Here is a 20,227-nt window from a genome sequence, read left to right on the forward strand (position 1 = left end):
ATGGGGATTTAAATAAATAAAATTTATTTTAAAAGGGGAAACGTGGAGGATCATGTGTTAAATTAATTTAACACATTAAGGCTAGGAATATTTAAATTAAATTTAAATACTTAGGAGAATGAACTTATTTAATTAATTAATTTAATTAAATAAGTAGAAGAATATGACAAATATAATTAATTAATAAATAAATAATTATAATGTCAAGGGAAATATTAAATAAATTAATATAGTCTTTAGGACAATTTTAAGTGTCTACAGCATTTAGTTGTTCAATTAAAACAAACAAGAAAACTAAGTTCCTGAGTTGAAACCTTTCTCGATTTGTTATCTTGTCATTTCCAGTCTACTTTAGTCAATCTAGGTCAGATTAGGTCACTTACCCTACTATTAGAAGCTTGTTTGCACCTTAGATTATTTTGTTTTTACCTCTTAAACTAGTAATCATTGATTTCACTAACGACCTTATTTGGAGTCAGTGAGCTAGAAATCATCCTTGTTGAGAAGATAAACATTTGGTTTCTTTGATAACATGCTTGGAGCATCTTAGTAATCTCTTGTCCATTCACTTCCATACAAATTAAAATTCAATCAATTAAAATTTGGGTAAATCATCCTCCTAGTCCATATGTTTTAGGGTATTCACCTATATTAGTGGGCACCTCTGTAGCAGTGTTAATTTATACCTATTGCAAAATTCTATCTTATCACTTATCTTTTGGACAAGTGAGTGTTTTTCTATAATAGTTTGGTACGAACATTTCTTAAGGTTGTCCTATCAAATAGTATACAATAAGATATCAAGTAGATCAAGGAAAGTGACCTCAAGTTGTTTTTAACCAATTACTCTTAGTTCAAACTCACCAAAGATGTAAGGGAAAAGAACCTATATTTGATCAATCACCCAAGAAAAACTTAGAAGTTTGGTTTGATCCCAAGAGTAACCTTAGTGAGATGAGTACACCCTTAGCACCTTGTCACTTAGATATGGATATGAGTTATACCATGACCTAACAAGAGAAAGAATAAATGGATGAATGCCTTGATGATGTATTTGAAAAACATCAAGATACCATTTTGTTTGGCAATTCCTCTCATGAAAATCAACTAGTCCCACCCCTTATCTCAACTAGATATTTGGATGCACTCCAAAGAGCTGAAAGAGATAAGAGGCAAGCTTATAGAGAAAAACAATCACAACATGAAGACAAAGATGATGAGCCTCTTAGTGCTCATGTGGATGCAACATATACCAACAACTTGTTTAGATAGTCAAAACCAAGTTCATCACTCAAATCATTTGAAATGTATATGAGTGGCATACTTAAGAGACTCGAGTGTGAAAAGAAAGCCTTTCTAGAGGAACAAGTTGTGAAGGAAAATAAATTTAAATGTATGGAAGAAGAAAGACAAGATTTGTTAGAAATAGAAATGAATTTTTTTCAAGAGGATCAAGAGAGGCTCATAGCAAAATAGCTTAATGATTAACTCAATAATGCACATATTGTTGGTGGAAACAATTCTCCTCCATCCACCCCTCCCAAGACTCCACTTTGTGGAAGACACTCAAGAACACCTTCACCATCTCCTAGTCCTAGAGGAAGAAGAGATTCAAGACATGATCATTGTAGGAGACCAACACCTCCTATGATTTCTAGACAACCTTCACAACATACTCACCACCATTCATAGTATGGAGGAGGTAGTTCAAACTTTGGCCATGGCTCTCCAGATTTCATCAGAATGCAACAATATCCTTCTTTCCAAGAGTGTGTGAAGAAGTATATCTATCAAAAAAAGGACAAATTCCTAATGAATTTAATTGATAAGGGTGCTAAAGTTCCCTACAACTATGAGGTAGAAAAAGAAATTAGGGGCATTATTCATCTTTGGAGGAATAGTTTAATCAAGTGAAAAGTACAATGGACAAGTTCAAGGCACCTAAGAGTTCCTTCACATGATTCAATTTTTTCTATACCTTTTGATAAGCATGTTGATATGAAAGGCTTTCCTATAAAGGTTGAGATCCCCTAATATGACAAGTATGATGAGAATGTGGATCCAAATGATCATGTGCATCAGTTTTATACCATGAGCTTTGTATTTCATCATGAAGACTCATACTTTATGAGATTATTTCTAAGGAGTCTTAAGGTTCAAGAAATGGAATGGTTCACCAACATAACTCCTCCTATTATGACTTTCAAAGAGATTATTCAGAGATTTTTTCAACACTTTTGTATAATCTTTCAAGATATGTTGCCCTATTGGACTTGTGTAACATGAAGCAAAATCAAGGAGAATCCTTTGTCACTTTCTTGCAAAGATGGAGGTGATAATGCTCTCACTACTCTAGGACTATCCCTAAAAAAGAGACTATTGAAATTATTATTAGCAATATGATTCTCAAAATGTGGTATAAAGTTAAGAGGATGGTTTTTGAGTCTTTTGGCATGATGGTTGAAACTGCATTTAGAATTGAGGATGTTTTGAAAGAACAAGGAATATTGGCCAAACATGGAAACAATAACAAAAAAAAAGATAAAGTAAATAATTCATATTAGAATAGAAATAAAAAATTAGTCAATGATGGACTTGTGGACTCCTCAAAATCTAATGATCAAGGTGTCCTTCATTTGGTTAGTGCTAATCAACAAGGAAGTAAGCCAAGATACCAAGATAGACCAAAGGGAGAAAGGCGAGATTTTGCAACATTTGGTGAATCGTATGATGAGATATTGAAAAATATTATTTCTTGAAACTTGGTGCATCCTTTTGATCCCTCAAAGTTCTATATTTTTGAGGTCAAGCTATGGTTGTGGGATGAGAAATCCTATTGCAAGTTTCACAATGGCATTGGACATAATGTTGAAAACTATGGGAAACTCAAGCATATCATTCAAGATCTTATTGAGAATGGTAAGCTTTAAGTGGGTGGATTGAACACTAATGTTGATCACATGGCCTTAAAAGAACCTTTGCCCAAGTATGATAAGGGGGAAACCTCTAAACCTAAGAATGGAAAAGATGAGATCAATTACTCCTATGTGAATGCAGAGAATGTTGTCAACATGCTTGAAGTAGTAGAAGAGAATGTCAACATGATGAGAAATAAAGATCCTTATGGTTATAATTTATACATGGACTCTTCTTCTATCTTTGATGAAAAATCTATCTTGGCGCTAAGGGGTCCTCATTCTAGAGTGTCATCTCAAAGTCTCAATATTGTCACATAAAGTCAAGATCCCCTCATCATTAGAGGACCAAATTCAAGTCAACAAAGTAAGTCAAAGAAAGTGGCATCTAATAATGTTACCTAAAAACTAGCAATCAATCCTAAGTCAAACTATAGTCTTGTTGATCAATTGCAAAGAACCCTAGCTTAGATTTCAATATTTAAGCTCTTAGAGTTATCTCTGAGACATAAGAAAATCCTTGAGGATTCTTTGTGCACGGTGAATATTCCCAAAAATTTTGATGTTGATCAATTCTAGAACATGGTTAATCATATTTCTAGCCCTCATTACCTTACCTTTTTAGGGGAAGATGATAAATCTCTGAGCCACCCACATAATATTTCTTCAAACATTGAAGTCATGATTCAAAAAACTCATGTTAAGTACGAGTTGATAGATCTTTCTTCTAGTATCTTTCTGATAGAAATACTACTCCTATTCTTGAGAATTTGAATAGTGAATATGAACTAGAATATGTACCTAATTTGGAAAATTAAAATTATATGTGTGAAGATTGGGTTCCTTCCACTAGTCTCCTTTGGGAGAATTCAAATAGTGTAGTCACTCATGAGATAGTTGCAATTGTGGAACAAAATGAATCAAGTTCAAATAGTTTAATGTAAAGGGAAGGTGTTTCCCTTGATGACATTCAAGCTTCCACATCAAGGTATCTCAAGCCTTCATGATGTAAGCACCTTAATAGAAGTTTAGAAATGAGTTCACATGAGTATGAATGGGATTCCTTCTTGGAGCCTTCCATAGTTGACATGGATTTTGATGTCATCCACTCTTATAGTTCTCAACTATATGTAGCTAACAAGTCACATGTAGGATTATAGGATTTGAACTCTCATGTTGCTTTAGTGGATGATTCATCACTTGTTAGGACTAATCTTGATTTGGGTAGGTTAGGAAGTTACTTGACAAACTCTGACTTTTCTATCACCAGAGATGAAACCATTTACATTCACAATCTTGAACCAATCATTGACCTACCCCTGGTTCATCCTAACCTCATTGATTGGTCATGATTCTATCAAGAACTAGAGCTCTTAACATTTCAAAATGACTATGAGATATCATGTTACTTGAATGTCATTAAACATGTAGTCTCTTCCACTAGTGAACTAGCTACCCACATGACAAAGCTAGATATCAAGTACCATAGTTGCAAAACAAAAAGAAAAGAAAAGAAAAAGATTAAGAGTTTTGATGGTGAAAATTGCTATGTAGCAGTGTTAGAACAAGAAAAAAAAGTAAAAAGAAAGGATGTATCCAACGGTGAAAACCTCACTAAGGTGCCTAAGGATGAGGTACTTGATCATCTCCCTAGGTATTTTCAAGATAGATCTTCACTACTTATTGAATCAACACAAGAAGTAAATTTTGGTATGGATGAGGCTCCATAGATGGTACACTTGGCTTAGTCCTTGTTACTACAAGAAAAATAAGCTTACATTGAGTTCTTATAGAACAAACAGATAAATTCTTGGACTTATTCAAATATGCTAAGGTTGGACACCAATCTTATCATGCATCACTTATCCATAGCTCTGGGTGTCAAACTAATTAAGAAAAAATTGAGAAAGATCAATTCTCACATAGCTCTCCTAGTTAAAGCAGAATTAGAGAAAATCCTTGGTACAAAATTCATAAGATCCACTTACTCATGCCTTTTTGATGGCATTATATGTAAAACCTTTAATTGATCTGAATGCAAAAACCTTATCTAAAATGCCTCTCACCATTCCCTTATCTTTGGTGATTTGTATAAGAGGGGTCTAGATGGAACACTTCTTAGATGCTTAGAAAAGGAAGAATCTAATAAAGCATTAGTTGACATCCATGAGGGAATCTATGGGGGACATTCCATTGATCTTTCCATGGCCTCAAGGTTTCTTGGGGCAATATACTATTGGCCCATGATGCAAATTAATGCAATAGCTTTTGCAAAGTCATGTGAAAAGTGTTAAAAACATGGTAACTTGATACATGCTCCAAGTAGGGAGATCATTCCTTCTATTTCTCATTGGTAATTTCAGCATTTGGCCTTTGATCTTGTTGGGAAAATTTATCCCAACTCATTAGGTGGACAAAAGTTTATTATCACTACTATTGATTACTTGACTAAATGGGTAGAAGCTTTCCACTTTCTATTGCCTTATGAAAAATAGTCTCTCTATTCATTCTAAACCATATAATTTTTTGATATGGAGTGCCCTTTGAGATTATTACGGAAAAAGGAGGCTAGTTCAAAAATAAGGACCTTAAACAACTCTACAAGAGTTTCAACATTGAACAACATTGGTCCTCCATTTACTTGCTGTAAGGAAATGGTCAAGCAAAAGCATCAAATAAGGCCATTCTAAAAATCCTACATAGAAAAATTCATAAGAGTATTTGTACTCCTACTAAGGCTACTCCTTTTGCCCTCGCATATGGCACTGAAGTAGTGTTTCCTTTAGAGGTTAAGATTCCTTCACTTAGAGTTTCTATCAAAGGTTTAGTTACATATGAAGACTACCTTGGCATGGGACTTCAAGAGTTAGAACTTCTAGATGAGAAATGTAAAGCATCATTTGACCATATGAGGGTTTATCAAAAGTGTATGTCCAAAGCCTTCAACAAAAAGGTAATTCTAGGTGGGATATCTTGTCCTATGTGAAAATCCTAAGAATCAACAATAGAGAGATCAAAAGGAGAAATTTAGACCTAAATGGATTGGACCTTACATCATTAAAGAAGCTTTTGGGCTTGGTGCTTATTTATTGTCTATAGAAGAGGGAGAGTAGCTCCCTAATCCTATCAATGTCTTTCACCTGAAGAAGTTCTATCCATGATGGCCGAGGGAATCCTTTATATATTTTTATTGATCCTAAAAAATTCAAAAAAATTATATATTTCAAAAATAAAATAAAAAATGATATATTGTCAAAAATTCTAAAAATCATAAAATGTCCTAAAAAATGATCATCTTAGTGAAAATCTAGCAATAGGAAATTAGATGTATCTCCAAAAAAGTTATATAATCCAAAAATTCAAAAAAATTTCAAAAATTCAAAAAATAAAAATAAAAATGCAATAAGATCCAAGTGGTGAAAACCAGGAAATGAGTGCTACTTGAGGCCTTTGCACCCTATTTCTTAGTGTGTGTCCTTGACATTAGCCTTTCCCCATCATTCCTTGTCCTTGTTTCCTTTGTTTGGAATTGGTCTTTGTCTTTGCTTAGGGGGCATAACTGTGTTATCTTTGGTCTCTTGGATGTGTTAGTCTTTAGGGCACCTCACAAATGGTGTTTCTTTTTAAACACCACCCCAACTATATTTTTCAATACAACCCCTGACATTGACTGTTTTTTTTAACACTTATTGGTTTGGCCTTACCTTTTTTTTTCATGTGATCTTACCCACTTGCAAGAATTTGATCCTTATCCTTAGAACTCAATATCAGTTAACACCACTTAAATTTTTAAATACAAATACTACTTGAGCTATGTCATGTTCTTTTCTTTGTGTTTTAATTATTGTTGATTTTTGTTGAGTTTCCTTGTCTAATAAGTCTCTCTGGTATGCATAGCTAGAGGACTTGGGACATGGGGCATGTTTTTATCTTCTTTTTGCTTGTGAATGTGGTCTTGAAACTCTAGAGTATCTCTTGTTGTCCCCTTGAAACACTTAAGATATTTGAGGCCTCATCCTTGACTATTTTTGCACAATCATTCTTATGGTTATCCTAACATCTATGCCTTGATACGAGCATGGTTTTTCTACATTAAATTGGGTAACCTAACATCAAAGTCATCTTCACCTTTATGTCTTTGATGCTTATGTTAGAATCTTTCCACATTCCAATCCAATATATATCACAGTCATATCTTCATAGTTGTGCTTGTGACTAGTAATGATTGTGTGATTTTTTAATGTCCTTTAATAATGGTCCAATGATGAACATAAGTTACTTAACATTCTCTAATGAATGATGAACACAAAGTTTTATGTTAGAGTTGCTCTGTTGCAAGTACAACTTTGCATTTTCATGAAGTTTGCATATTAGACTTCATGTTACTTTGCATTTTTAGGCTACATTATGAGTTTGAGAAGTTTCCTTCATCTTTCTTTTGGACTTTTAATCAACTGTGATCATGTCTTGATCTTCATTTCCTTACCTTCTTTCGTGATCTCAATCAAAATTTTCTATCTTATACAGTTGATTGATTTTGAGGCATTCTCTTTCTTAAGGAAAATTCTCTTTCTTCTTTCCATTTCTTTCCACCTCTTCCAAACTTCTATCTTCCATTTGCTTTGACCCCACTTATATTCTTCTAATTCAACTTTGGGGCATAATTTTTCATGCTTTATGATCTACCTTGGTTCTGTGATCCTTATATTTTTCATGTTACATCAAGAACATTATATTTAGTTTTATTTGATTAAATTTATCAAAAAAAAATTCTCCTCTATTTCATTTTGATTTCGATCATGAGTGGGCAATACCTATCAAAATTCAATCCTTAATTCAGTTTTATCAATCTTTGCTCCACCTAGGACAAGCTTGTCTTTCTCAAGACAAAATTGTTATCAAAATTTGTATTCTTTGTTCTGATGTGTTCCTAAGTTGACAAAACATCTATGTTGTTTTGTGATCCCAAATCGACCTAACACTTCAATTATATTCTTTGACTACATTTATTCCCAAAACATTCACATGTTAGTCAAGCAGGGGCAAATGCATGCACCCTAAAATGGTTGCCTAGACTATGGGGCCCCATTCTTCAATTTATCAATTTCCTAAATCAATGCATTGCAATATTTTATTGAATCAATTCAAATCATTTTCCTTAATCAAATTGCAATTAATTTAATGATTTTAATATTTCCTAAGGTTTGATCGTCTTATTCTAAATCTTATTTAATTAAAAGAAAACTTCTCTTTTAATTAAATAAAATAGCTCCTATTTAATTAAAAGAACTTTCTCCCTTTCAATTAAATAAAACCACCACTTAAATATCTCTTTAGGATGAAAAAAAAAATTAATTAAATAAAAATCTTTTTTCTCTACACTTAAATGCACATATTTCTAAGTGGGATTCCTTAATTTCCTCTTTCCACCTTCTTGTCAAACACTCCTCTTTTCTCATTGGTAGAATTTTTCCTCACATGGATCAAGCCTTATTATCTCATATTGGTTGTGAGAAGTCTCCCACCTCAACAATTGACTATATAAGGAGCCCTCTCCTCATTTTGATAGATGCTAGTTTCTATAATATTATTATGTTGTAGGTTTGGAGAGCAATTTTGGAGGACTTTTAGCATTAGGGTTTGAGCCTTAGGGTTTGGATATTGGAGCTTCATTGTAACTTCTCTCTTTTTGTCTACTTCTCTCATGCATCCATGGCTTCCATCATCATGTTTCATCCTTGCATTTTCATATTAGCTTAGATTCATATTTTCTTTCATAGATTAATCTTGCATTGTTATTTCCTTTCTTATATTGCTTTGCATTGTTATCATTTAGATTAGCTTGCATCTTCATTTGCATGCACATTTGATCCTTGGATTTCTCATTTTATGTTGTACTTGCATGGGCACAAACTAGGTCAAATTAAGGGCCTCCATTACAAACCCTTGTACTCCATGAATAGAGAGCTATGATTCACCATTTGTGATCTCATTCTGAATAAATCTTGGATATAATGATTCATAGAAGTATGTCAATATTTTATCACACAATCAATATAGCTTTCGCCATTGTATTAGCAATAAATTCCTTGAAGTGAGAATTTAAAATATAAAACCTAAATTGTTTAATGGCCCTAAAAATGACATAGGCATTAGTTTCCATTAGAGATTATTTTAATTCATGTTTACTAAGAGGAATAATTGTGAATGCAATTGGAGCCTTGGCTTTTTCTTTGTTAGGTTGGGTTAGTATGGCTGACAGGGTATGTTGGAAGTCATAATCAAAAACCAAGATACTGAGGGGGGGGTTGAATTAGGATCTTTAACACTTATCACTATCACTTCTCACAATACTATAGTGCATTCATCATATTTACTATTTCATATCTAATGTCTTACACATGCATAACTTCTAAAATCAAACTATTGTAACATGTAGATCTAATCCATCACATGCATGAAATGTAATCTCATAACACAAAGATTTTGTTACCCAAAAACTCTCCAAGGTGAAGGTAAAACTAGGGTGGGGATGAAACCCTCAAATCTTCACTGCAACACTAATGAAGTTAACCTCTTAGGGTTACTATGTTTTATCATATCTGATGATCTATCCTATGAGGGGTCTTCCTTGTTAAATTTATTTAATATTGTTATGTCTCACCCTATGAAAGGATTTTACACTCACAAAAAGTTGAGGAATCAGTTAAGAGATTTACAAAGATATATTAAGACCACTCTATTAAGAGATTGTCCCACAATTAATCTGTTAAAACTGATTTAGTACTAGATCCTTAGTTTTCTTTGATAAGATGATATTGGATCTCCTCTCTTTAGTCTGATCTAATAGAACTTTACTATCCTTCATTAGACTTAGCTTACATTGAAAATAACTAGTGACCAAAGGCTTTCTTGACTCCTATAAATCTTTGGTATTTACATGTTTTATACATAAGTCCTTACATGATTAGACTATATAGAGTGACTCAGTCACAATGATGGCCTTCTAACTCTACCTGGTATATGACTAAGTGTTTGACACTAATATATAACAATACTTAGAGATGTTAAGAATCTCTCCATTTGACTTTTGTGGAAAAAAAAACTTTTTCATGATTACAATGTTACAATGATAATATGAGTACTCCTCCTAAGCCTATGACTTAGTTCATATAGAACTACAAAACTTATGTTGAATAAACAAATAATGAGCAATATATACATATGACTCTAAGTAGTCTGATTATTTTAGTGTGATACCCTTCTTAATTTTTATCTCTAAATGATGATTCCTTCTTACTCTTATGATCATTACATTTATTCTTTTCTTATTTCCTCTGATATTACCTCCATTCAAAATATGTAACTAATTACTACATTTTCCCATGTTTTTGTCACCTTATGTCTTATGTTGGGGTTGAATGGATGGAATTAAAGCATATTTTTTAGTAAATGGTTTATGAAGTTGGTTGATCATAGCAAGTTCATGATCCCAAGTGGTTCTTCCTAAATCCAAAATGTGATTTCACAACTCCAACCTAGCTACCAAATCAATTAAACTACCAGAAACTAAAAGATTATGATCTTCATGAATAATATCTTGTGTTGACTTCACTTCTCACTACATAACCTCCAAGTGAGGTATCAACATGGATTAGATGGAGATCAATTTTTACCTCATGTTGCTATTAGTTATTTGAAGATCGACCAATTTTTCTTGAGTTGGATTTAGTTGACTGCAAAATGATGCTACTTGTTCTCTATATATCAGTCTAAATTTGGTGGATGTTTTCCTAAAGATCACTATTGAATCTTGGCACATCATATAAAATGTTGTTCAAATATTGTACTTTCTATATAAGTTCTATTGTATTCTGTACACATTCCTTTAATTAAACCTTTTTCTTAGCAATGGTTGTTGAGACTTTCTCAAAAATATTATTCTCAAATTTCTTGGCTAACTAATCCATCAATTTCTCATTTGTTTCTACTGGTAGCATGAATTTTGATGGTATTCCTTTGAATGAGTATCCTAAGCATTGGAGAGTATTGACATGTTGCATTTATAACTATGTTTTTCATTGATGTCAACATAGCATTAAGTCTAAGAAGATTGGAAAAGTAGTAGATTGCGATCATACCTATATGGATAGAGTTTTGATGTACAAGTGAAGCATGGTCAAGTAAATGGTGTACCTCATGTCCTAATGATGAGGTTAAATGTGCAGAGTCCAAATTGAAGATGTATGAAAGTTATAAGTGATTTACAAAGAGTAGTACAAATGTAGAGTACATGGAAAGAAATTTCTAATGATCCTATTATATCTTTGAGTAGAGATATAATATGGTGATGCATGATCAACTAGTGATAGAAGACAATCTGATGGTCATGTTAGCAAGTGCATAGATATTGAAGTCACACATGTGAATTTTTTTATATACTGTGAGTCGAGAGTGCTATTGTAATGATGAATTAATTAATTATCTTATTGTAATTAATTGGGAAAGCCTCAAAGTCTACTCAAGGAATTATTTTGAAGATAGGGTATAAAGGAAAGATTTTTTCCTTATTTGTATATGTGTTGTGAAATATATTTTCTATGCGAAGTGCTAAAAAGAGAAAAGTGTTTGGTGAATGCAAGTAAGTGATCCAAGGGATTATTGGATGCGAGATTTGTGATCTAGTTACAAAATTAGAAGTTGTAGAGGTTTGATTAATAGGAAAGAGAAAGAGGAAGGAAGTACAATTCTATTCTATTATTATCCAATGAATAATATAGATATCATTTGGACAATTGGTTTGTTGGTATTTCCCTTGAAGCTGTTTGGATAGTGGGTCCATCTTCCTTCCACAACTCCTAGTAGGGATTCAAAGTCTCCTAAAAAAAACTTATATGTATTGAATGTTGTTATAGACTCCTAATAGGGTCCATCTTCTAACAAGGAATATTAATATAAGTACATCATTTTGTGGGTACCATCCCCACTAGGGTTCTCCCTCTGATCAAGGGTTTCCCTAGTTAACATATGTAGTGTTATTGTGCATGAGTATCTTGTTGTGGTTTTTGATTATATTGCTCACATGGTTAAGTTTATGTAAGGTTTATAATTGTGATAATAATCTGATAATTGATTTACCCCCAACCCCCTCTTAGTTATATTGGTGGGATATATATTCTCGCAATTGGTATCAAAGCTTTAGGTCCTTAAAGAGAAACCTTCATAGTTTTGGGAGATCTACAAAAAATATTTTCAAAAAGGATAGACCTAAATTTCATGGGGTCAACTATGATAGTTTGAAAGATAAGATGAAGACTCATCTGTTGTGTATGGGTCCATCTTATTGGCTTTTGACAAAAATAAAGAAGGAAATTGTTAAAAAAAAGAGAAGATTGAAGAATGCAATGAAGTAGAAAGAGATCTATTTATGTGTAATATGTGAGCAATAGAATCCTTACTATCAACCCTTCCAAAAAATGATTATAGTCAAGTAAAATCTCTATTAACATCTTATGATACTTGGAAAGCATCAGAATCTACTTTTGAAGGTGATACATGGACAAAGAGAATAAGATTGCAAAATTGGATTTGTGCATCTCAATATGCTAAAATGATGGAAGATAAATTTGTAAGAAGGTATGTTGGTAGAATATCTAATATTTTTGCAAGAATCAAATCATATGGTGGGTCCAAAGAAGAAGATGAGGTACTATGGAAGATCATGAAAACCTTGAAACCACCATTCAAGAAAATAGCCCAGATGAATGAACTTTTGATACCATATACTGAGAATTTTTCTAGAGAAAATTTTCTTGGAAGATTAGAATCAACAGAAGCAAGTCTGAGATAGTCTGGAGAGTTTACAAGAGTTCAAACAATTTTTAGTGCTTTAAGTGTTTAGTCTAATCTGACTATAAGTCTAATCACACATGGGAATTTTTCTAGTAGTAGTAGATCATAATTTGATGAGCATAAGAAGATTGAAGAAGGTGTAGCCCTTCTTGTATGAAGAGAACTAGATGGTAAGGATATTTTTAAATGTTGGACTTGTAATGAATTTTTTCATTATGCATCTAAATGTCCTAAAAGAGAGAAAAGGTATAAGGGAAATTTTAAGCCTAGAAGACCTTGAAATTTTCTATATGCAAATGAAGATGATGAATCTGATGAAAAAGTTCAAAGTAAAAGTGGTGATGAGCTAGGAAGGAAGATGATCTTAACATAGAAATTAGAGAAGAAAAAGCTCTAGTCTCCCAAGTTGAAATGAATTCTAATTAGATAATAGAAAATGGATGTTCACATCACATTACTAATGATATGAATAAGTTTATTAATTTTAGGAATCATGATGGAGGTATTGTTAGAGTTGGTAATGATGCAACCTATCAGATCATAAGGATAGGATCTATCACTCTAGATGGAAAGATTAACATTGACAATGTCTACTTTTTTTATGTATTAAAGCATAATTTTTGCACAATTGGTAGATAAAGGTTATCTATTATAATTCATAGAAAATAATTTCACTATCAAAGATAAATATGGAAAGTTGATTGGAACTGGAACACGGTCTAGAGGTAATGTATTTCAAGTCAATCCTACTAAAATAAAAAATTTGGTTGCTAAAGTAGATAACAGTTGGCTATGCCATAGGAGGTTTTGTCATATAAATTTTGATAACATTGTGAAGGTTAGTAGCACATTTGCAGTTAGAGATCTACCTAGGATAACAAAGCCTACTAATATTATTTTCAAAGAATCTATCTTGGCTAAGCAAGAGAAGGTATATTTCCCAAAAAGTTCTCTACGTCAGAGAAGCTAGAGATTTTTCACACTTATTTGAGTGGTCCCTCAAGGACAGGAGGATTCTATGGAGAAAGGTATTTTATGATTTTACTAGAATGATATGGGTAGGATTCCTTAAAAAAAAGGTTTTGCAAGCATTTGATAATTTTAAGATATTTAAGAATAGAGTTGAGAATGAATCTAATGTTAAGATAAAATGTCTAAGATCTGATAGAGGAGGAGATTTTATCTCTAGAGATTTTAACATATTTTGTGAAGATAATGGAATTAAGAGATAGTTGTCTTCACCCAAGACACTTGAGTAGAATGTGATTGGTGAAAGACGAAACATATTAGTAGAAAAGGTAGCAAGAGAAATGATGTTTGAAAATGATGTATCAAAGACATTTTGGAGAGAAGATGTCAATACAATAGTGTACACTATGAACAGAGTATAGATCAAAAAACATATGAATAAGACTCCTTATGAATTATGGTTTGGTCATTCACCCTCAATAAAATATTTCAAAATCTTTGGAAGTAATTGTTATATAAAGAGATATGATGATATTGATAAGTTGGATCCAAGAACTAACGAAGGTATGTTTCTTGGTTATTCATTGAAGAGTAAAGCTTATAGATATTTTAACCATAGAACTAAGACTATAGTTGAATGTGAAAATGTAAAACCTGACGAAAAGTTTGGAATTAAGGAAAAGATGATGGATTACAATTTTTATGAAGAAGAAGATAATACTAGAAGTGTTAGATAGAATATAGAAGTTTTCTTTGAGATTGACAATTATTTATTGAATGATGTGCAAGTTGTTGAGCAAAGAGGAGAAATATCAAAACCAAGAGAAGAGATAAGAGTTGAGTTAGAAACTCCTACCTCTAATAGGAATCAAACAAAGAATCACCCTCTAGAGCAGATAATTAGAAGCAAAGACAAAGGAGTGATGACAAGAAATAGAGTTAAAGAGGAGATAAGTTTGATTTCTCAAGTTGAACCTAAGAGTGCAAATGAATCATGTAAAGATGATCATTGGATTCAAGAAATGAAGGAATAATTAGATCAGATTGTAAAGAATGAAACATGAAAATTAATTCCAAGACCTAAAGACAAGAATGTTATTGGAACCAAATGGATATTCAAAAACAAGATAAATGAGCAAGGTGAAGCTACAAGGAACAAGGCTAAACTTGTGTGCAAAGGATATTCACAACAAGAAGGTAAAGACTATAAGGAAACATATTCCCCTATAGACAGAATGGAAATAGTAAGAATTTTCTTAGCTTATGTAGTGAACAAGAAATTCAAAGTGTACTAGATGGATGTAAAATCAACCTTCCTAAGAACTTGAAGAAGAGGTATGCATTGAGCATCCTAAAGGTTTCCCTCTAAAAAAAGAAAAAGACATGGTATGCACACTAAAGAAATCTCTATATGGTATGAAACAACACCTAGAACTAGGTATGCAAGGTTGGATAGTTATTTGGCATGACAAATAGTAACTTGTATTTGAAATAAATAGAGAATGGTTTATTATTAATAGTAATATTCTTTGATGACATAATATTTCAAGGTAGTGATGAACCAAGTGATAATTTTTCTAAAGAAATGAAGAATGGGTTTGAGATGACCATGATAGGGGAAATCATGTTTTTCCTAGGTTTGCAGATTGTGAAAAACAATGATGGAATTTTTATTTCACAAGCTAAGTATTTGAAAGACTTATTGAAGAAATTTGGCTTGGAAAGTTGTAAGCCTATTGGTACACCAATGATAATTGGTCATAAGTTATCTAGCAAAGATGGGGCATCTACAATTGAGCAGAAGAATTATAGATCCATGATTGGAGGTTTGCAATATTTGAATCACATCAGACAAGATATAGAAAATGAAGTTGGGATTGTAGCTAGATTTCAAGTTGATCCTAAGGAGTACTGCTATGTTGCAATAAAAAGGATATTCAAATATTTGAAGGGGACATCTAGTTATGAAATATGCTATGACAGATCGAGTGACTTCACTCTATGTACATGTAATGATGTGGATTGGGCAAACAATATGGATGAAAAAAAGAGAACCAGTGTGTTAGCATGAAATCTGATGATACTACTTTGGGGAGTATCCTAAGTATTGGAGAGTATTGACATGTTGCATTCATGACTATATTTTTCATTAATGTCAAAATAGTATGGTTTTCGTAAAGACTGGTTGCGTAGTAGATATATAACTTAATGGTATAGACAATGGTTGATTGTTTGGTGATGTGTAGTTATAGATATGTTTGGCATGATATCTTGATGATGTGGTTGAGTTCATAGTCTAAGTCAAATATGTACAAAATGAGTACCTAATTTATAGAGAGTAGTTCAGAGACAAGGTATTAGGAAAGCAATTCTTGATGTTTTTTCTATCTTACATCTAAGATGCAATGAGAAGATGCATAGTTAGACAATGATAGAGGACAATTTTTTAGTGAATTTATCAAGTGCACAAGCCCTAGTATTGCATGTGTGAAGTCTTGTATAGACTGTGAGCTAAAAGTGCTATTCTAATTGTAATTAATTATCTTATTATAATTAATTGGAAAAGTCTCAAGGCCAACTCAAGAAATTATTTTGAAGATATGGTATAAAGGAAAGATGTTTTCCTTGTTTGTAAAGTGTTGCATTCATTGGATGATGTGCGAAAGGGAGCACAATTTTTTAGGAATGTATGTAAGTAATCCAAGGGATTATTGGATACAAGATTTGTGATCTAGTTACAAAATTAGAAGAAGCATAAATCTGGTTGATAGGACAGAGAAAGAAGAAGGAGCAGTACATTTTATTTCTATTATTTTACAAGGAATAATAAAGAGATCATTTGGACAGTGGGTTCATTGGTCTTTCCCTTGAAGTTGTTTGGGCAGTGGGTTCAACTATCCTCCATAACTCCTAATAGGGTTGGCACAACTCTTAAGAGTGATTCAAAGTCTTCTAATAGGGACTCATCTGTACTGAATGTATTCATAGACTCCTTGCAAGGTCCATCCTCTAGCAAGGAATATTTATATTAGTAAATCATCTTGTGGGTACCATCCCCACCAAGGTTTTCCCTCTAATCAAGGGTTTCCCTAGTTATCATACCTACTGTTATTGTGTATGATTATCTTATTATGGTTTTAGTTTATATTGCTCATATGGTTAAGTGTGTTTAAGTTTGATAATTGTTATAATAGTTGGATAATTGATTCACCACCCACCACCCCCCCCCCACCTTCAATTATATTAGTGGACTATATATTCTAACAATTGGTATTAGATATTTAGGTCCTTGAAGGATAAGCTTATTAGCTTTGGGAAATCAATGGAGAATATTTTTAGAAAGGATAGTCCTAGATTTGATGGGGCCAACTATGATAGTTGGCAGGAAAAGATAAAGACTCATCTATTGTGCATGGGTCCAAGATATTGGATCTTGAAAAAGAGTAAGAAGAAAATCGTTGAAGAAGAGAGAGATTTATTCATGTGTAATATGAGAGAAAGAGGGGCTCTATTATCAGCTCTTCTAGAGAATGAAAACAGTCAGGTTAAGTCACTTGAAACATCTTATGAAATTTAGAAAGCATTAGAATCCACTTTTGAAGATGACACACATGCAAAGAGAATGAGACTGAAAATATGGATATGTGTAATTCAAGATGCTAAGATGATAGAAGATGAATCTGTAAGAAGTTATATTGATATAATATCAAAAAAAATTGTAGGAATTTGGTCTCATGGTGGAACCAAGGAAGAAGATGAAGTAATATGGAAGATCTTGACAATTTTGATGCCACCATTCAAGTAAGTAGCTCAGATGATTTAGCTATTAATTCCCTGCACTAAAGATTTCACAAAGGAAATGTTTCTTGGAAGATCTAAGACAGTCTAGGGATCTAGCTAGAGTCAAAATAGTTTTCAATTCCCTGAACATTCAACCTAATCTGATAAAGACTACAAGCACATGTGGAGTTCTTTTTGCTAGTAGAAAATTTGATGAAGACAAGAAGATTGAGGAAGGAATAGCCCTTCTTGTGAGACTTGAGAAAAAGATGGTAAGAAAATATTTAAATGTTGGACTTGTGATGAACTTGGTCAATATGCATCTAAATGTCCTAAAAGAGAGAAAAAGTATAAAGGAAAGTGTCATCCTTGAAGAGACAGAAATTGTTTGTATGCAAATGAAGATGAAGAATCTGATGAGAAAGGTCAAAGTGAAAGTGGTGATGAATTAGAATTTGTGGCTATCAAGGAAGATGATCTTGATAGAGAAATTAGAGAAGAAAGAGCTATAGTTTCTCAAGTGGAAAAGAAATTTGATTGGATAATTGATAGTAGTTGCTCACATCACATGACTGGTGATATGAATAAGTTTTTTAAGTTCAAGAATCATGATGGAGGTATTGTTAGAGTTGGTAACAATATAGCCTATCATATAATAGGAATTGGACTCATTACTCTTGATGGTAAAACTAAAACTAATGATGTTTATTTTGTTGATGGATTGAAGCATAATTTGTTGAGTGTTGGATAGTTGGTGGACAAGGGTTATCAATTTCAATTACTGAGAAGACCTACATTATCAATGACAGAGATAGTAAGATGATTGGAACATGCACAAGATTCAGAGGTATTGTATTTCAACTTATCATACTGAAATGCACGTTTGGTAGCTAAAGTTGACAACAATTAGTTGTGATATAGAAGATTACATGTAACATAAATATTGATAATATTGTGAAGGTTAGTAGCACATTTGCAATTAGAGACTTTCCTAAAATTAAAAATCCTACTAATGTTGTGTGTAAAGATTGTATTTTGGCTAAATAGAAGAAAGTATTGTTTTCTAGCAAGAAGTTCTCTCCCATAGAGAGGCTAGAGATTGTTCACATAGATTTGAGTGGTCTTTCTAGAACAAGAGGATTCTATGGTGAAAGGTACTTTATGATTTTTTTGGTGATTTAACTAGAATGATGATGGTAGCATTTCTTAAAATGAAATCTAAAGCTTTTGAGAAGTTTAAGATATTTAAGAATAGAGTTGAGAATGAATCTGGTGCTAAGATAAAGTGTTTGAGATCAGATAGAGGAACAAAATTTACCTCTAGGGAGTTTAACATATTGTGTGAAGAGAATAGAATCAAAAGACAATTATTTCCACCTAGAACATCTAAAAAAAATGGGATTGTTGAAAGAAGTAATAAGTTAGTAGCAAAAGTAGCAAGAGTGATGTTGTTTGAAAATGATGTTTGTAAGATATTTTGGAGAGCAGTAGTGAATACAATAGTATACACTCCAAATAGAGTACAAATCAGAAAAGTTATGAACAAGACACCTTATGAACTATCATTTGGTCATTCACTATCAGTTAAGTATTTTAGAATATTTGGGAGCAAATGTTATATAAAGAGAGATGGTGAGATTGGTAAGTTTGAACCAAGAATTGATGGAGGTATGTTTCTTGGTTATTCATTGAAAAGAAAGGCATACATATGTTTTAACTATAGAACTAAGATAATAGTTGAATGTGAAAATGTAAGGATTGATGAAAAGTTTGGAACTAAGGAAAAGATGGTAGATTATAATTCATATAAACAAGAAGATAATTGTGGAATAGTTAAATAGAATTTTGAAGTTTTCTTTAAAACTAACAATTATTTGTAGAATGAAGTGAAAATTGTTGAGAAAAGAGGAGAGAAGATATCTAAACCTAGAGAAGAGATAAGAGTCGAGATATCAACTCCTACCCATAATAGGAATTTTTAAAGAATCACCCTCCTAACAAGATAATTGGAAGCAAAGACAAAGGTGTGGTGACAAGAAACAGAGTAAATGAAGAGATATGTTTGATAGCTCAATTTGAACCTAAGAGCACAAATGAAGCATGTAAAGATGATCATTGGATTCAAGCAATGAAGGAAGAATTAGATTAGATTGTGAAGAATGATACATGGGAGTTAGTTCCTAGACCTAAAGACAAGAATGTGATAGGAACCAAATGGGTATTTAGAAAAAAAGATGAATGAGCAAGGAAAAGTTGTGAGGAACAAGAATAGAGCTATATGTAATGGAAATTCATAAAAAGAAGGCATAGACTATGAGGAGACATATGCACCTATAGCTAGAATGGAAGTAGTAAGGATGTTTCTAGCATATGCAACAAATAAGAAGTTTAATGTTTGTCAGATGGATGTTAAATCAACCTTCTTGAATAGAGCACTTGAAGAAGAGGTATATATTGAGAAGCCTAAAGGTTTTCCTTTATTAGAAGACAAAGACATGATATGAAAAATAAAGAAAGCTCTATACGGTCTAAAGCAAGTACCTAAAAATTGGTATTCAAGGTTGGATAGTTACTTGGCAAAGCTTGGATTTGCTAAAGGTATGGAAGAAGGTAACTTGTCTTTGAAAGAAGTTGTGAATGGTTTACTGATAATAGTAATATTTTATGACATCATTTTTGGAGATAATGATGAAGCAAGTGATAAGTTTTAT

Source organism: Cupressus sempervirens, chromosome 8, assembly GCF_028749045.1.
Source record: "Cupressus sempervirens isolate cs-2001-9-10 chromosome 8, ASM2874904v1, whole genome shotgun sequence".
Taxonomy (NCBI): Eukaryota; Viridiplantae; Streptophyta; class Pinopsida; order Cupressales; family Cupressaceae; genus Cupressus; species Cupressus sempervirens.